This window comes from Piliocolobus tephrosceles, chromosome 16 (genome assembly GCF_002776525.5).
Source record: "Piliocolobus tephrosceles isolate RC106 chromosome 16, ASM277652v3, whole genome shotgun sequence".
Taxonomy (NCBI): domain Eukaryota; kingdom Metazoa; phylum Chordata; class Mammalia; order Primates; family Cercopithecidae; genus Piliocolobus; species Piliocolobus tephrosceles.
In genome coordinates this window covers 48,443,191-48,461,723 of record NC_045449.1, presented here as the reverse complement: position 1 = coordinate 48,461,723, position 18,533 = coordinate 48,443,191, and the positions used below count along the sequence as shown (strand labels likewise).

The window sequence follows — 18,533 nt, the reverse complement described above, 5'->3', positions numbered from 1 at the left end:
AAAAAAAAAAAAAAAAAAAAAAAAAAAAAAAAAAAGCTAAGAGGCGACGGAAGCCGAACGCAGAGTCCGGATCGGAGAGAAAATGCAGTAAGGACTTTTAGAAGCAATAAAAGGCAAAAAAAACAAAAAACAAAAAAACAAACAAAAAAAACCACTACTACCAATAATCAAAGACACAAATATCTATGCAAGGAGGCTCCACTGAGCCTCGCGGCCCGGCCCGGCCCCGGGATGCCCCGCCCGGCCCGCGGGCCGCCCCGCCCGAGCGCGGATCTGTGCACTTTGGTGAAGTGGGGGCCCGCGCCGCCCCCTCCCCCTCCCCAGGTTCTTACAATCAGTGACTCGGAGATTTGGGGCCCCAGTGCCACTGCCCTCCCCCGCCCCGTCCCCGTTGTGCGTCATGCTGTTTTTTAAAAACCTGTTTCCAAATTTGTATGGAATGGCAAACTGTTGGGGGGTCGGTTTGGGGAGGGAGGGTTTGCATGAAAGACACACGCACACCACACCGCACGCACAAACAGGCCCGGCGCCGACGTCCGGGGGGGCAGAAGGAGGTGAGCTCGCCGGCTCCTCCTCCCCGCGGGCACTTCTGTCCCCTCCTGGGGTGAGGGGTGGGGATGGAGACCTGGGGGCAGCCCCACCCCTGCCCGGACTGTGCCTCGGTGGGTGCCAGGTGCAAGGCGATTTCCGGTGTCTGGAGAGAGTATTTTTTGGTCCAAGAAGTCCTCCTGGCTGGTGGGTGGGCGGGGAGAGGTCTGAGGGCTCCTGCTGGAGGTTCCCCCAAAAAGGGGCAAAAGGAGACCTTCTCCCCACCGGAGGCAGGGAATCAGGCATCCAAATACACGATGCAAAAATGCAAACCCACAGGCGACACACCCACACACTCACCCACACACACGCAATTTTACCTTCCTCTTGTAGCGAAGATGAAACTCCCGTCGGACACCCGAAGTGCATTGCGTGTTTCTGTTCAGTTTAATGACGATTAATAAATATTTATGTAAATGAGATGCAAAGCCGGACCGATTTCTCACGGTGGCCTCATTTCATTGAGAGGGGAGAGAAGATTTGAGCTGGGGCTGGGGTCATGAAGGCAGAGTGTCAAGTGACTGTGTAGAGGCCAAAGAGAGGGACCCTGGACATTCCTGGGTAGGATTCCCGCCCTAACCACCCCCCCATACACCCACTGGGCTATACTAGCTACCCCTCCCGGACCCAACCCAGGCTCGCACCTTCCCAGCACTAAAGCACTGACATCCTTACACTTCTTCATTCCCAGACATGCACAGGCACCTCCCTTGAAAACAAAATACCTTTTCATCACTGAAAAATGATCAAGTTGGAAACAGCCGGTCATTTTACAACTCTCTGCCCACTGTTGCAAAAAGCAAGTGGGCAGAGACAAAGAGACAACCATTTGAACCAGACAGGGGTATTTTTAAACAACAACAAAAAAATTATAAGGTCATGAAGATGAAATATTAATGCGGGAGGCCCCTTTTTCATCTTAAAGTTGTGTTTGGGTGGACTCAGGGGAATCAGCCATTTTGGTCTCAGGAATGTTGACATTTTTAGGGGTGTCGACAAGGTTGGAGGAACACCCCCAGAGGTCTGTGAGGTGGCTGAGTCTGGGTGCCCACCTAGTAGAGAGGAACGTAACCATGTTCTCCCCTGGGACAGGGCAGCAGGCACCCACCCCATCCAAATCTGGGCTGATTTCTTCCTGCCTGGTACAGTTCTGAACAGAGGGAACCCTAAGGGCTTAGAAGGGAGGAAAGGCACTGGATGAGTATCTCCTGCTCAGATAAGGTGGCCTCACAATTCTTTTTTCTCTGAACCTCAGAGGCAGGGGCAGCTCTTAACTGACTTCCCCGAAAGAGCCCCTCCTACTCGCCCTGCTCAGCGCTCAGTGCACGCTGTAGTCCTAGAATATTTTAAGAAGGTTCTGAGCCCCAAAGACTCCCATCCTAAAGCCTGAACATATTTAGGAGTCCCCCAAGGAGGCTGTTTCTGATGCTGCTCATTTAAATTATTTCTCCAAACACTGTGGCTCGTTTTAGGGCTGAAATGGGGTTTGTAGTGTTGGGGTTGAGGATTAAGGTCAAGCGTGCAAAGGCTTTTAAAGATTGGGTCCAAGAACCCAAAATAATATCTCCCTGACAAGCAGGAAAGGGAAAGGTTGTTGAAGAAGGAAGTCCTACATGTCAAAGGGTGGATCGAATTATACTCTGAGCTTGAGCTCATTGCATCCCCTAAATGTCTGTCCTCAAACCCCTTCTGTCCCCCAGTAGAAAGGATACCCTCCCGGTGGTCAGCAGAGGCGCCAAGGCCAGGAGCTGTTCACTCTGCGGTGCTGACCCTCGTCCAGTGTCTTTCCTTCTGGCTGCAGAGGGAGGTCTACGTGCCTGACCCAGGGGAACATGGAGCAGGAGGCCCTTTCCAATGCTGCGCCGGAATTCTCCAGCAGTTTTCAGAACATTTTTACCAGCATTCTTTTAAAATTTCACTGCCTTCTCTGGAATTCTCCCGACATCGCCTCTCTAGAGTGAGATCACAGACTAGGGCCTTCATCCCCCGTAAGTGTCCCTGTCTTCAGCATCTTATAAACCTCTGAATCACTCTTATTCATGGAAGAAAGGAGTTGGCCCATCTTCCTTCCCCCTCACTTATTGCAGGGAGTGTGGAGCAAGGCGCATATCCCAGATCCTAACCTGCAAAAGTCTGATCTGCACTCATGGCATAGGGCAAGGCCTGGCAGGGGCAACTGCAGAGAAAAGGAACTTGGCACTTATGCCAAGGCCTGATTCTTATCCTGCCCTGGGAACAAGGTTAATTGGGCTTCTCCCCTACTCAGCCAGTTTCCTAGAACCCGCTCAGAAGTCCAGAGCTGGGCAGGATTGGGGCCTGAAGCAAAGGACCCCTCCATGTGGCTCCCCTGGCCAGACCACAGACTTCTTTCTATGCATTGTTCTTCAGCTACCCTACATGGCTCAATTCTATTTTGAAGCAGGATTCTAGCCCTTTTGGAAAGATGCTGACGACCCTTGGGCCTCTGTGACTGTGATCACATTGGGTGGGGGTGCACGGGTCCCTTTTGGGACAGAAATCCCCCTGAGTGACTCCGCTTCTGGTGAATCCCGGCATCCACACCAGTCGCCACTTTCCGGATTCCTGACCCTTCCCCCCACATTCCCTGCACTCTGGCTGGCTCTCGCCTCTCATCACCCTCCTCCCCAGTGCTCAACTTCCCTGGCGAGATGGTGTGATGAGCAGGAGAAGAAGATGTGCGGGGACATGCGGCCCCAAACGTCCCCTTGCAGGTCTCTTTCTCTTGCTTGCTCTCCCGCCTGTGCACACACACCCAGAGATGCTCCAAGAACAGAAGCAGGGAAGGGTCCAACATAGTGCCCGGCCTGAGGAGAAGGCACAGATAGGACGCCCTTCTTGCCCTAGCCTCAGCGTCAGGATCTCCAAGCGCCCACCAGCCGGCTCAGTTCAACCCCTGGGCCGCTGAACTCGATGACTGGATCCAAGTTCAATCAGGAGGACTTCTTCCTCTTGATTTTCCAGTCCCCATTCTAAGTCCAGCATTTGGAAGATGACAGAGAAAAAGAGGTATCTCCGAGTCCAGGCCATTTGCCCATCTGGCAAGAAAGGGAAGGAAAGTAGTTACTCCCTGTCCCTTCACTGTTAAGCTCCATTCCTGTCCCTTCACCGTTGAGCTCCGTTCCAGCCATGACTCAGACAGTGAGCCATGGACTCCCAGTAAACCCCCAGCCCTGATTTTGTGACTCGGGGGAACAGCCCGATAAATCACTGGGGGACACCGACCCCCATGAGGGTCAGTGGCAGGAAAACCCTGACACTCTGGAGGCTCCACGGAGCTGTGACTGCTTCTCTTTTTCCCTTTCATGGGAAAGTCCACAAGCTGATGGACACAAGAATTTCTGGGCAGAGGTCAGAGATTTCGTTCTCTCTTGGGCAACCTTGCTTCCTCCTCTTCCCCAGAATCACTGCCAGGAATTCACCTGCTCTGAGGGGAGCCATTGATTTGAGGGGAGATTGAGACTAAGGTACGGTTCTAGATTCTACAGTTTAGTCCTTAAGGAAGCTGGGGAGAAAGAGAAGGCAGAAACCAGGACTGAGCAGCTTTGGCCTGACCTATGCTCCCAACCCCTCCATGGCAACAGAGGGGCAGCACAGGACTCTGCATCTGACCTGCTCCAGTGTGCTCAAAGGAGGACGCTGCTTTTTGCGAAAAGTGGGAGGGGCAGATGGGCCTCTGCTGTCAGAACAGGCTTCCCAACTCACAGCCCAAGACACTGTCATTTTTCCATCCTTCAGGGCTGGGATACCCAGGCGCTGGCCACGGGGCCAGAGCAGAAATGACACCTGAACTGTGAGAAACCTTAAAACTCTGCCCCGGTTCTGCATTCTGAAGCAGCTTCTGCCTTTCTGTCCTGCAGCTTTAAAAATTCTCGACAAAGTTTCCCTGGGTGAGAAGTGGTAAGAAAGGGCGCAGCTGCCTTGGGAGGGCTGTTCTGCTCTGGAAACTTTCTCCATCCTAAAGCACTGGGACAGGGGCGCCAGCCCTGGGAGTGTGGACGCGAGAAGAAGGCCAAGACCAGGGCTGGGTTCACAGGAAGGAGGGCAACGGATTTCAGGAGGGAGATGCGAGGAGCGGAGTCACCTTAGTTCCCTAGTGCAGGGAAGGGAAGCTGGGGCGCTCCGAGGGGAGGAGAAGAGGGAACCTCTAGGCGCTGGCCGTGCCCAGGGAGCTGGGGGCACAGCGTTGGGTGGAGACGCTGCCCAGGTGCGAGCCAGGGTATGGCTCTAGCGCAGCCAACTCTCCTGCCCGCTCCAGCGCGGGAGCGCAGCGCGGTCTCCCCGGGCTGATGGGGGCTACGGAGTTCCATACCAGAGTGTGTGTCTGGTGTTTGGGTATTTAAACCTCTCTCTCAGCCTCTCTCCGTATCTGTCTGAGTCTCATTCCTCTTTTTGGAATTAATTGAATTAGGAACGGGTCTTTCCTGGTCTCTTCCGCCTCCCGCCTGAGGCTGCGCTGGCCAGGAGGCCAAGGCTGCGAGGTCAGGTCCCGCAGGGGCCGCGGGAACCCCCGAACCCCTTTGGGGACCTGCATGCCAGTTCCTACCCTTAGCCAAGTCTTCACCAAGGGCACAGCTGGGCGGGGTCTGGGCAGTTCGCCCGGTTTGGGACATCTGTTCTCGCCAGAGTCGCATTAAAAGCGAGGGGTGGGGGTGGGGGGCTCAGAACAAACCCCTCAAGCCTGAGCCGGTGTCCCCTTTCTTGACCGCAGGCAGAGGCAGGAGGGGACAACGGACTCACATAGTTTTTTTCTTCTCCCTTGGGAACAGCGCGAGAATTGGAGTGGGGTCACTGGGGCTTTCTCTCTTCCCTTCATCTCTCCCACTTCCCAATCAGATGCCACATCCAGCCTCAGTCTTGGAGGGCAGCAGGGTACCCCTGCCCCCAGGAGCCGCAGGGGAGCCCCTGGAGGCGCCCGCGCCGGGAATACCGCGGAGGCTGCCTGCCGGCCGGGCGCAGAACGAATCCCGCTTGCAGCGAACTCGCGCTCGGCTGTGCTCCCAGGCCGAGGCTGGGGCGCGGCGCAGGGGGAGGGTTAAAAACAACTCAATTAAAATATCAAAAACATTTGGGTTTATATGGAGTGGAGGGCGGTGCTTTAAAAAATACATCAGAAGAACCACAAAGAGCCAAAGCAAAACCAAACCAAAATCCTAAACTACTGATAATCTTGTAGAAAAAGACAGAAAAATCCCGCAGACACTTCTCCCCTGGTACCAACACGGAAAAGCTCCCGCCTGGCCTACCCCAGCGCCCGGACGCCCCTTCACCACCCCAGAGCCCTGGCGCTGAGCCCAGGTCGCCCCCTGCCCACCCTTCGCTCGCGCGTTGGTGCCAGTCTGTGCCACTCAGCCGGTGCCCGGTGCCCGGTGCCAGGCGCGGGGGGAAGGCGGGGAGGAGCCGAGGCTCCAGCTTAAATTCCATGGCATCTGTTCATTATTATACAGTGAGGATTTTTATATGGACAGCTAAATTAAAGACAGATTTTTGCCAGAATTGCAGATCCCATAAAAATGATGACACAGGATGGGGGCTTTTTCTTTTAAAAAAAGAAAGTAAGAAAGATTAAAAAACACAACCCCACAAACCACAGCCCAAACTCCTCTGTGCCCCTCTCCTCTGTCGTGACCAGTTTCTTTGCCCCCCTTTGCCCCCCTTTTCTTCCTCCACTAGCTCAGGATGCCCAGGGTGAACCAAACCCCGGGGCTCTTCATGCCCAGCCGGCTCACAGATGCCCAGTGACCAACCAGCTCGCTCCCGCAGCCGCTGGCAGGGGCAGAGGCAGGACAGTCAGGTCAGGCATGGAGGGCCAGGATAGGACAGGAGCGGGAATGGGGTCTGCTCTGGAAGGCAACGTCAGAAAGGGACAGTAGCCAGGGGGCCTTGACCTCTCTGTGTTCCTAAATCAAAGGGCAGGCTGCACTTTTGGCTAGTGGCCAAGGTTCTGGAGGCAGCCGGTGAGGACCAGGCACGTAGGGCAAACTGCTCAGGGGCACCGGACAGCACCCACTTCCCACTCACCCACGAAGAGGGCAATATAAGAACTGGGCACTCAGCACGATTTGCATTTCGTGGGAATTCTGGAATTTTGAATTTCAGAGGTTCTAGAATGCTGGAACTTGCACCTTGGTGGTGTTCTAGAACTCTCAGGGATGCTGGATTTCTAGAACTACAGAAGGGTCCCGCATGAAGGGACAGACCTCGCTGACTTCAGAGGTTCTGTCTGCCACCATTTAACTTAGAAGCTACGTAATGATGTTGTCGGGCTCTCGGGGCCACTGAAAAAGTCTGAACAGGCAACACAAGGAGGACAGGGAGGATGGGGCATTCACTGGGGCACTGAGAGTGTCCCCCAAATTAATGGGAGAGTTTCTTATTTTTCTTTCTTTTTTAAAAAATGTTTTCAGGGAAGAAAAATATCTGTAGAGTTCTGCGTCTTCCAGAAAATCGCTCTAGCTGTGCCTGTGTCTGTCTGTGACTCTGTCTGTGTAGCTGTCTGCTTGTCTCTCTCGGATTCGGAGCTGACAGAATTCATATCAGAAGAGTGAACGCAGGGACATCTGTGTGCGGAATGACTGTGCTACTCGAACCTGCCAATCGCTCCTGGCACGAGCTGGGTAACAAATGCCTGTTACCTCGGAATGCTGGCGGGTGGGGGGAGGGTGGGGGAGGGCTCCTGGCACCACCCCGACTGCGAAGCCTTGCCAAGGCCCCCTCCTGCCCGCTGTGGGTCCCGCCCCCTTCCCTGAGTTGGGGGTCCACGGAATTGGATTATTCATTAATTAGCAGTGATTAGAAAATTTGGGTGTCTCACAGCCAGGGCCAACCCTGTCTCATCCACCTCCCTAATCTCAATCCCTACTCTCTCCCGTCCTCCCCCCGCCCACGTTTTCCGGATTAACTCGGGGTTTCTACTGAGGGCAGGCAGCCAGTTGATGGTGATGGAGGGCGGCTCAGGAATGCATGAAAAGGGGTCTCTAGAGGAAATAATTCCACCAAAGTTGCCAGGAGGAGTTTCTGTCGTGAAGTGTGAGGGTCTGTGTAGAGGATCTTCGTAGACTTGGTGTCTGGGATGGACTGTAGGGTGGGACAGAGGCCGAGAAGGACACAGACAGTGGAGAGATGGGAGTGAGGGGCTGCAGGAGAAGGGAAGGAAGGAGAGAAGGGAAGAGGTCCGCACAGCGCCGAACGGTTCCCTCCGCGCTGGGAGCCGCCACTGCCACGCCGCGGGCCTCCGGGGCCTCCTGGCCCAAGCCTGCAGCCGTGCTCCCAGATCGATCAACCGGTTTTGCTACTGGGAGCTCTGGGAGGAGGAGGGCGCCACGCCACAGCCGGTGCCAGCTGGGGGGGGGGTTAGGGGGAGTTATTGCGAGGAGGGGCGGAGAGCACATCTAAAATTCCGAGACATCTGTTCACCCAGGGAGGAGACACCGCGCGCAAGAAGGCTGGGCGCCCCCGCCCCATCCGCTCTGCAACTGATTGCGCCAGGCCGGGACCTCCGCACCCCAGGCCACCTAAGCGGCCAGTGGGGTGGGGGTGCGGGAGCTGCCGCCCCACTGATGGATTCTTAGAAGGGGAGAATCGTGGCTCTGGGGAGGGCTGTGTAGGGAAGATGTCCTGAAAAGGAGGATGTGGACGGACGTTGGCTGACCTCGCCAGCTCTCTCATCTCCTGCTTCCCCACCCCCTCCCACAAGAGCACCCACAGACACCCCCACATACACACATACACACAAAATCCAGTCAGGACACACTCGGATAGAAATCTCCCATTCCTGTGAACGCACGCAAGTCTGCATAACTGGCCCCTTTCCCACTCAATCACTTATTCATTCAAGCAACTTTATTGGGTGCCCTGTGTGTGCCAGGCCGGGGCTGGGTATCAGGAAACACCTTCCTGCCCCTCAAGGCCTGGTGAACGCATTCAGATACCCAAGTGCATAGGCACACACATTGCCCTCACACTCACCCTGACTCTTTGTTCTTACGGAGGGGTGGGAGCTGGAGGGAAGGAGTTCCAGTAGCAACACCGTCTCCCTCCTCTGTGAGCAGCTTCCCCAGGGAAATCCAGCACAGGGTCTGGGGGTCCCAGCAGGGAGTCCTGGACCCACTGCCAGCCACTTGCCACTTTCTTACCTAGTCTCTGTTGGCAGGAGCCCCCGCCCCAGGTTTTGCTTGAAAAAGCTCCAGCCTCACTTCCCACCAAACCTTAATGACCACCCCTCTCTCTTCGGTGCCCTGGCCTGGCACCTGCCCCTCCACCAGGGTTGCCCTAGCTGGGCGAACAGAGGCCGGGCCTCTCAGCTGGGAAATGTCCATGTGGTTGCTACTTAAAAACTGATTTATGAGGCCATGGCGGCTGTGGAGGTTTGGCCTGCGGTCCTGGTAGTAATCAAGGGCATATGCCCATCTCGCCTGGCACTGCCCGGCTTGTGAGCCCAGCCCTGGCCTCTGCTCTCCTGCTGGGAAGAGAGAGGCATTAAAGGCACCAAGTCTCCTTTCTCTGCAAGCCACTTCTCTCCTCCTCCACTATATTTCCTTTCCTCCTCCTCCTCTTCTTCCCTTTCGTCTCTCCCTCCTCCCTTCATCCCTCCTCCTTCTCTCCCTCCCTCTCTCTTCCTTCTCTCCCAAGTGGCACGGACCAGCCTGTGTGCCGGGCTGGCGCTCACAGCTGCAGCCCATCTGCTATGATTGAATGGTGACAGTGATGAGACAGGAGCTGGGGAGAATAGGGGGACATGGGGACTGCCCTGCCACCCTTCGCCCCTCCTGTGCCAGCCCCCACATGCTTCTTTGACCACCAGCAGGAGACCATCCATTCTGCTGGTTCAGGGTGGGGGAATCCCACTCTAAGTAGTGAGGGAATTCCTTTCCTTCCAACTAGATTCCTGAGAATAAAAAAAAAAAAGGACAAGAAAGGAGCAGAGGGTGAGTTGAAGAAAGTGAACGAAGAGAAGGAATTGGGGTTGGAAGAGGAGTCTGGAAGAAATGACCCAAACCCACACAGGCTTGGGTGGGGCCCAGACAGGATCACTTCGTGGGGCAGATGGCTGAGGCTCCAGGCTGGATAGGGAGGCACTGATGTAGGTCCAGGGTCCAATTTCTTCAGGAATCCAGGAAAACCATCCGTGACAGGCTCTGGTAGGAAAACTCAGCGACCTGCACCCTAGACTTTTCTTATCATGGGGTTTTCGCTTTGTACTCCAAAAAACCTCTTGGCTGCCTCTCTTCAGGAATAAATTTGAATATCTGGGAAATCAGAGTCCTCCATGTGAGCAAACGGAGACCTAAAAGTGTTGAACCTAAGGGCATAGCAAGAAGGTCTAGGTAAGCACGAAGAATTCCCCAACTGGGCCGGGTGCGATGACTCACGCCTGTAATCCCAGCACTTCGGGAGGCTGAGGCGGGCAGATCACCTGAGGTCAGGAGCTCAAGGCCAGCCTGACCAACATGGAGAAACCGCATCTCTATAAAAATACAAAATTAGCTGGGCGTGGTGGTGCAAACCCTGTCTCTACTAAAAATACAAAAAATTAGACGGGCGTGGTGACAGGCGCCTGTAGTCCCAGCTACTCGGGAGACTGAGGCAGGAGATCGCGCGACTACACTCCAGCCTGGGCAACAGAGCGAGACTCTGCCTCAAATAATAATAATGATAATAATTCCCCAAGTGATCCAGTGCAAAACCAAGATGTAACAACAACAATATGGAAGCTAACATACACTTGGAGCTTGTGATATGTTAGTAATTGACTCAGCATTATACATGAGTTGATAATCCTCTCAATAACCCTATGAGTTTGGGACTCTCACTATAACTATACCACAGACAAAGACACTGAGGTAGATGTGCCCAGCTGGTAGCCTAGGCCTTCTTCCTCTTTTTGTTTCTTTTTCTTTGAGACAGAATCTTGTTGTGTCACCCAGGCTAGAGTGCAGTGGTGAGATCTTGGCTCACTGCAACCTCCACCTCCCGGGCTCAAGCGATCATCCCACCTCAGCCTCTCAAGTAGCTGGGACTATAGGTATGCACCACCACACCCAGATAATTTTTTGTATTTTTGTAGAGATGGAGTCTCATCATGTTACCCAGGCTGGTCTCACACTCCTAGAGTCAAGTGATCCACCCGCCTCAGCCTCCCAAAGTGCTAGGATTACAGACATGAGCCACCATACCCAACTGAGCCTAGGCCTTTTTTTTCAAATTGTAGGAAAAAAAGAGAATAACAGAACATTCAGAACTTTCTAGAAGAAGATCCAATATCTTTTTCTTCCCACTTACTCCTCTCCCTCTGCTCTCTTCTTCCTTTTCCTCTGCCTGCTCCTCATCCTCAGTCAACCCAGTACCCACTCTCCAGGGCCCACCCAAGCATGTGACATCTGTCTCCTGCCACTGCTTACACATGAATAGGTGGAAACACCCCAGGAGACACCCACTGTCCTCACCCCACCCATGAGGAAACCACACATGCACTTGACTGCATCTGACCTCACCTTCCTCGCCAGAGCAGCTGCTCCTCACATCGGTAGTCCTGGCCCACAGGGTTTTTTTGCCTGAAGCTCTGGGTGAAGAATGCCATTGTGAACAGCTGTAGGACTAAGCTGGAATTCCAGTCTTATCTGGGCCCCTGGGACACTTGAGGGGAGCAATTTACTCCAACTGGCACATTTTCCCTGTCCCTTCCCTGGACACAGGAGTCTGTCTGGTTCACTCAAGCCCTGTCTTACTCTTGCCATCTGCATCTCCACCCTCTTCCTTCCTCTTTCCTTCCTTCTTTCATCCTCTCATCCATCACACACATTCTTTCTCCTTCTCTTTTCTCTTTTTTCTCTCTCCCATCTTCCCTTATCCCTTCCCACCTAGTTATATGATAACCCCTTCAGTCCTTGAAGATATCTCCCCACCAGAAGAGTGGGCATTCCTCATGTTACATAAATTCCACAACTAAGGGGCCGCTGGTGGGAGAGCCATCTCTATTAGGCAATCTCTCTGGAGGGAAGTTTCTTTCTTTCTTTTTTATTTTTTTTATCTCAGGAGAGAGCAAAAGGAACCCATAATCCAATCTGATGGATAAGCATTAAGCAGTCACTAAATCCCTGCAATCCCCAGAACAAATCCAGATCAACAGTGTTGTCCACTTGCCCAACACAAATTGAGATAAGTAATCAGGTAGGGAGCTATCTGCAGGTCCACTATAGGGCTTTCCCAGGTCCGTCTCCTTTCCCTACTATTTTCAGGTCATCTAGGGCAAGGTGTCATATGGAAGGAATGACTGGAGGTCACAGGAGACACATATCCAGCGGGGAGGGATAGGGGCTGAGATCATCTTCCATCTTCTTCTTCCTCTCCTAGTCCCAGGGTTCAGATAGTCCTTGGTTATCCTAGAATCCTTTACATTCTCTCTCTCTCTTATCACCAGATTTCTCTCTCCCCTCTCTTCTTTCTCCTCCATTGCTTCTTTTTTGTCCACCACCCATTCCCAGGTCTTTTTCTCCTCTTTCCTGTTAGTGCTTCCACAGGGAGAATGTTCAAACATTCTTGTTTCAGCACCACGGACAGAGACACCAGGCGGGTTTGCCTAAATGTCCTAGGCGGGTCAGGTTCTGTTTGGATCCGTGCAAATGGAGACTGCCTATGAATTTCTCTGGGCGGGTGTGAGCGTGTGTGTGTGTACCCGAGCCTGTGTGAACGCCTGAGTCTGTGCCCCGGAGGGGCACACGCCTGTGGGCGTCTCTGGGTGCATCTGTGTGTTTGTATCTGTCTGTGCTGTGTCCCTGCCTGCTCCCCGAGTCCCTGGCTGGGAAAGGGGATGGGATGGGGACGCTCCGTTCTGGAGGTGGGAGAGGCAGCGGGTGGCTTGGTATCCCAGCCGGTCCTGGGGGCGTCATCCTTGCCCAGACGCGCGCCAGGCACCATGTAGCATGTGTGCCAGCCGGCACAGGCTGAGGGCATTCTGCCCAGCTTGGGGAAAAGCAGGGGGAGGCAGCGAGCTGGAGACGGGCAGGAAGAGGTGGAGAGCTGAGCTCAGAACTCAATTCTGGGGCCAGCCCCTTTTTCCATCCTGTGGGAACTCCACCCACCAGCACATGCTTGAGGAAATTTACAAGTTACCTGCCTTTCTGAGGCCCCAGACTACCGGATAATCATCCCTTCACACACACATATCCTGAGGGAAATGCACAGAATCCAGGCTGTTCTGACTTGCATGCATGTGTGCAAATCACCTGGTCCTTTGCACATCAATTATTACACAAATGCACACACACACACAGAAGTGTAAATGCACCTGCACAAACACCAAAGCCATCCTCAGAGGATGAATACAAGAATCAGCCTTTTGTATCACAGAGCAGGATCCTGCACTACATAGATGGGAACCTCCCTCCTCTGACACCAGGCAACTGCTCTAAGGGACTGGTAGGTGCCCTTCCCAAGAAACGGACACATTTCCCCAGCAAAATGCAGGCCCTGGAGTTGTCATCAGGGTGTCTGCCCTCTGCAACCAAGGAAGTCTGGAAAGATAACGCTGCCTCTGTGCTCCATTTGCAAGAATAAATGAGAAGGAAGGGAAAGGCATCACAATGCCTCTGCCCTTCCTCCACCCATGCAGCCAAAGTCCTCATCCCCCAAGAGAGTCTGGTGTACTGGAGACAAGCCCAGGTTTCTCATCCCATTCTTAACTGGCTATTTGACCCTGGGTAGGTTATTTCCCAAGAAGATTTTAAAATGACAATTAATGTAAAGCATTTAGTTCAAGTGAGTTGTCATTAAGTGGTCACTATTATTTATTACTACTACTGTTATTATTGTATTATTAATACTGTGGAAAGAGTGATTGGCAAGATTGAATGAAATAATGTAGCCAGTGCTTCTAGCATAGTATCTGACCCATAGTGGGTACTCAATATATATGAGTATAGTATGAATTTCGTGGTAGAATTTCAGGAACTTAGGCAGTTAAAGGGAACTGAGAATGACAGAATTATCTCTCCAGAATTCCCTCTCCAAACTAGAGAGATGCATTTCCAAGAATAGCAGGAAGAATGGAAGTTAGACATGTAAAAAAGCTAAAGGACAGGCCAGGCACAGTGGCTTGAGCCTATAATCCCAGCACTTTGGGAGGCCGAAGTGGGCTGATCATCCAAGGTCAGGAGTTTGAGATCAACCTGGCCAACGTGGTGAAACCCTGCCTCTACTGAAAATACAAAAATTAGCTGGGTGTGCAGCCTGTAATCCCATCTACTTGGGAGGCTGAGACATGAGAATCGCTTGAACCCGGGAGGTGGAGGCTGCAGTGTGCCGAGATCACATCACTGCACTCCAGCCTGGGCGATACAGTGAGACTCTGTAACAAAAAAAAAAGAAAAGAAAAAGGTGAGCCGAGATCGCGCCACTGCACTCCAGCCTGGGCGACAGAGCAAGACTCTGTCTCAAAATAAATAAATAAATAAAAGCTGGGAAGCAACAAAGTGGGGTGGTGAGAGGAGACTCCCTTGGTGTGGGCATCCAGGCCTCCATCCCTCAGGGCTAGGGAAACCTCACATGAACTCTTTATTGTTTTTAGTTCTGGGGTACATGTGCAGGATGTGCAGGTATGTTACATAGGTAAACGTGTGCCACAGTGGTTTACTGCACCTATCAACCCATCACCTAGATATTAAGCCCAGAATGCACTAATCATGCTTCCTAATACTCTCCCTCCCCCACCCCACCCTCTGACAGGCCCCAGTGTGTGTTGTTCACCTCCATGTGATCCCAGCATTCAGCTACCACTTATAAGTGAGAGCATGTGGGAGGCCGAGACGGGTGGTCAGGAGATCGAGACCATCCTGGCTAACACGGTGAAACTCCATCTCTATTAAAAAAAAAATACAAAAAAAAAAAACTAGCCGGGCAAAGTGGCAGGCGCCTGTAGTCCCAGCTACTCAGGAGGCTGAGGCAGGAGAACAGCGTGAGCCCGGGAGGCGGAGCTTGCAGTGAGCCGAGATCTGGCCACTGCGCTCCAGCCTGGGCGACAGAGCGAGACTCCATCTCCAAAAAAAAAAAAAAAAAAAAGTGAGAGCATGCAGTGTTTGGTTTTCTGTTACTGCATTAGTTTGTGGAGGATAATGGCTTCTAGCTTCACACATGTTCCTGCAAAGCACACGATCTCATTCTTTTTATGGCTGCATAGTATTCCATGGTGTATATGTACCACACTTTCTTTATCCAGTCCATCATTGATGGGCATTTGGATTTTCTTTGTTGTTGTTGTTGCTGTTGTTTTTGAGACAGAGTCTCACTCTGTCACCCAGGCTGGGGTGCAGTGGTGCGATAATGGCTTACTGCAACCTCGACCTCCTGGGCTCAAGTGACCCTCCCACCTGAGACTCCCAAGTAGCTGAGACCACAGGCGTGGGCCACCATGCCTGGCTAATTTTTTTTTTCTTTTTTTGAGATGAGGTCTTACTATGTTGCCTAGGTTGGCCAAGTCTGAATTCTTTATCCACATGTCTTTCCACCTGCTTCTCCTCTTGGCTCCCCCACTGCAATAAATGGCAGCACCCAGTTCAAGAGAGAAACCTAAAAGTCACCTTTAAGCTCACCTTGTCCCTCACTCTCCACAGACTCTCACTAAGAATCACTGCTTCTTGCTCCAAAGTGCATCCCAAATCCAGGCTCTTCTCTCCTTCCTCAGTGTTTTTCCCCCTAAGCCAGGTCACATCACCTCTTCCCTGGGTCTCTGCGTCTCTGCTTCAGTCTCTCACCTTGCCCCTCTCTGATCCATTCTCCCATAGCAGCTGGGGTAATCTTTTGTTTTTGTTTTTTTTTTTTGAGCCAGAGTCTCACTCCATCAACCAGGCTGGAGTGCAGTGGCACGATATCAGCTCACTGCAACCTCCACCTCCCAAGTTCAAGCGATTCTCCTGCCTCAGCCTCCCAAGTAGCAGGAACTACAGGCGCCCGCCACCATACCTGGCTAATTTTTGTATTTTTTTTAGTAGAGATGGGGTTCCACCTTTTTGGCCAGGCTGGTCTCGAACTCCTGGCCTTGTGATCCTCCCGCCTAGGCCTCCCAAAGTGCTAGAATTATGGGCGTGAGCCACCGTACCTGGCCTGAGGCAATCTTTTAAAAATATAGGCTGGGTCATTTTACTCCCTGGCTTAAAACCCCCCAGCCCTGAGCATATAGAATAAAATAACTCTGGTTGCCTAAAGCTTGGGGGCTTGGAGGAAAATGGGGAGTCATTTTGAATGGGTATACTTTCTTTTTGGGGTGATGAAAGAATTCAAGCCTGATTGTAATCATGGTCCCCACCTCCCTTCCTGGTGTCCTTTTCTGTCTCTCCTGCTCCATGCACCAGTCTCACTGGCTTTTCATTTCATTTTGCAAACACTGAGAGCCCCACCCTAGGACCTGGGTGTTTTTTTGTTTGTTTGTTTGTTTTTTTTACAGAGTCTAGTTCTGTTTTGCCCAGGCTGGAATGCAGTGGTGCGATCTCGGCTCACTGCAATCTCCACATCCTTTATTCAAGTAATTCTCCTGCCTCAACCTCCCGAGTAGCTGGGATTACAGGCACCCGCACCATGCCTGGCTAATTTTTGTATTTTTAGTAGAGTCGGAGTTTCACCATGTTGGCCAGGCTAGTCTTGAACTCCTGACCTCAGATGATCCGCCTGGGCTGCTTTCTGAGAACCAATTCCCTCAACTCCCTCCCACTCTTGGGTTGGCTGGCTCATTTTTATCTTTCGAATCTCAGCTTGCCCATTCACCCTGAAACACTTTCGGATCTCTTTGCCCAAGGCAGATCCCCCAAGTATTCTCTAGTTCAGCATCCTGTTATTTTCTTCGCAGCACTTGCAGCGCTTTGTTAAACTGTTGGCTGTTTTTGGTTTTGGGTTTTTTTCTTTTTGTTGTTGTTGTTGTTGTTGTTTTTCGTCAGCCTCGTCTCCTGGTGTGTAAGCTCTCTGAAGGTAGGGATCACAGTATTTGTTCTGCTTCCATTGTACACTCTGGGCCCAGCACGGAATAGGTACTTACAAATGTGGGTTGAATATTAGAATTGATGAATGCTTCGGCATCTTTGAAGAGGGGTTGGGAAGGATAAGAAGGTCCTCTGACCTGGGTTCCAACCTGCCTCATTAGGACTTGGTCCCACCTTTCTTCCTCTCAGGAGGCCAGTCTGCTGGCAGCCTCCTAATTATGTTTTACTTGACTATAAATCTTTTCGTTAAACGTAATTGAAAAATACAGCTTTTGAATCATCGCATTAACCAAGCATCAGCAGGAAGATGGTAATTAATGCCTTCCTAGAATCTCCCACTAGGTTGAAGAGAACAGGCTCTGAGATAATCTTCTGCCAACCCCAAATGTGTAGGCACTAGTCCTTCTGCCCCCAGGGAAGGTGGAGGCACAGGAGCCAGAATGACCACGAATGGGTCAGGCTCAAGGGCAATGAGCAATGTCTTCCACTTCTTTTCCCATTGCAGGAGTCAGATAACTAAGGACAGTGGCCAAGCACCCTGCCCAGTACTCCTTTGGGACCTAAGGTCTGCCATATTCCTCCCCCTCATTCTTTCGTGGGCCCCTGGCTCAGAGCAGTCTCAGTTAGAAGGCCAGAAAAGAAGGGGATAGGAATGGAGTGAATGCTCCACAAGCACCTGAAATGAGTCAGGTCTGTCCCCATCAGTCTCTGCAGCTGATTGAGTACAAGTTGAGGAAACTGATGCTCAGAGATGTTCTGAAATATAATAGGGTTAATATTCAAATTAAAAAGCCAGGGTCAGCTGGGAACTGTGGCTTACGCCTGTAATCCCAAAACTTTGGGAGGCCGAGGCAGGTGGATCACTTCAGGTCAGGAGTTCAAGACCAGCCTGGCCAACATGGTGAAACCTCGTCTCTACTAAAAATACAAAAAATTAGCCGGGCGTGGTGTCACACACCTGTAATCCCAGCTACTCGGAGGCTGAGGCAGGAGAATCGCTTGAACTCGGGACTCCGAGGTTGAATGAGCCAAGACTGCACCACTGCACTGAAGTCTGGTCAACAGAGCAAGTCTCCATCTCTAAATCAATCAATCAATCGATCAATCAATAAAAAAATAAAAAGCCAGGGTCTTACAACCTAAATTCTAAGGGCAATCTCAGCACTGCCCTTGAAGGCCCATGCCCTCAGGCCATCCCTTCCTTCTTTCCAGAACTCCAGTTATTCAACTATTCTAGTTTATGTTCTTGTATATCCCACATTTGATTCATCAGGGAATTTGCTCTGCCTTCAATATAAATCCAGAATCAGCGCATTTCTCCCTCCACTGCTACCCACTGTCTTCGCTCTCTCCTGGATGACCACAGTTTCTGCCCTTGCTCTGCTCCTGTAGTCTATTCTCAGTGCAACAGTCAGAGTGATTTTTTAAAAAACAGAACAGCTTTGTTGAGATATAAGTCACCCATTTAACATGTACAACAGGCTGGGCATGGTGGCTCACGCCTGTAATCCCAGCACTTTGGGAGAGTGAGGCGGGTGGATCATTTGAGATCAGGAGTTGGAGACCAGCCTGGCCAACATGGTGAAATCCCATCTCTACTAAAAATATAAAAAAATTAGCCAGGTGTGGCGGTGCACGTCTTTAATCCTAGCTACGTGGGAGGTTGAGGTGAGAGGATATTTTGAACTTGGCAGGTAGAGGTTGCAGTGAGCCAAGACTGCACCACTGCATTCCAGCCTGGGTAACAGAGCGAGACTCCATCTCAAAAAATAAAAAAATAAATTAAAAAAAAAAAAGTGTACAACAGGGCCAGGCATGGCAGCTAGTGCCTGTAACCCCAGCACTTTTGGAGGCCGAGGCAGGCAGATCACCTGAGGTGACTCAGGCATTCAAGACCAGCCTTGCCAACATGGTGAAACTCCATCTCTATTAAAAATACAAAAACAGGCCGGGCGCGGTGGC

At 51.9% G+C, this 18,533-nt stretch overlaps 1 protein-coding gene across 1 annotated transcript in view; it reads right to left on the bottom strand.

The window, feature by feature from the left end:
- Window positions 1–9,525: 9,525 nt before the first annotated feature.
- The window catches only part of CDK12 (cyclin dependent kinase 12), a 141,463-nt gene continuing 132,455 nt past the window's right edge, over window positions 9,526–18,533 (bottom strand). Inside the window, exon 20 of the transcript XR_002730002.2 lies at window positions 9,526–9,907. The gene's annotated coding sequence lies outside the window, so the exon portion shown is untranslated. The remainder of the gene's footprint in view (window positions 9,908–18,533) is intronic.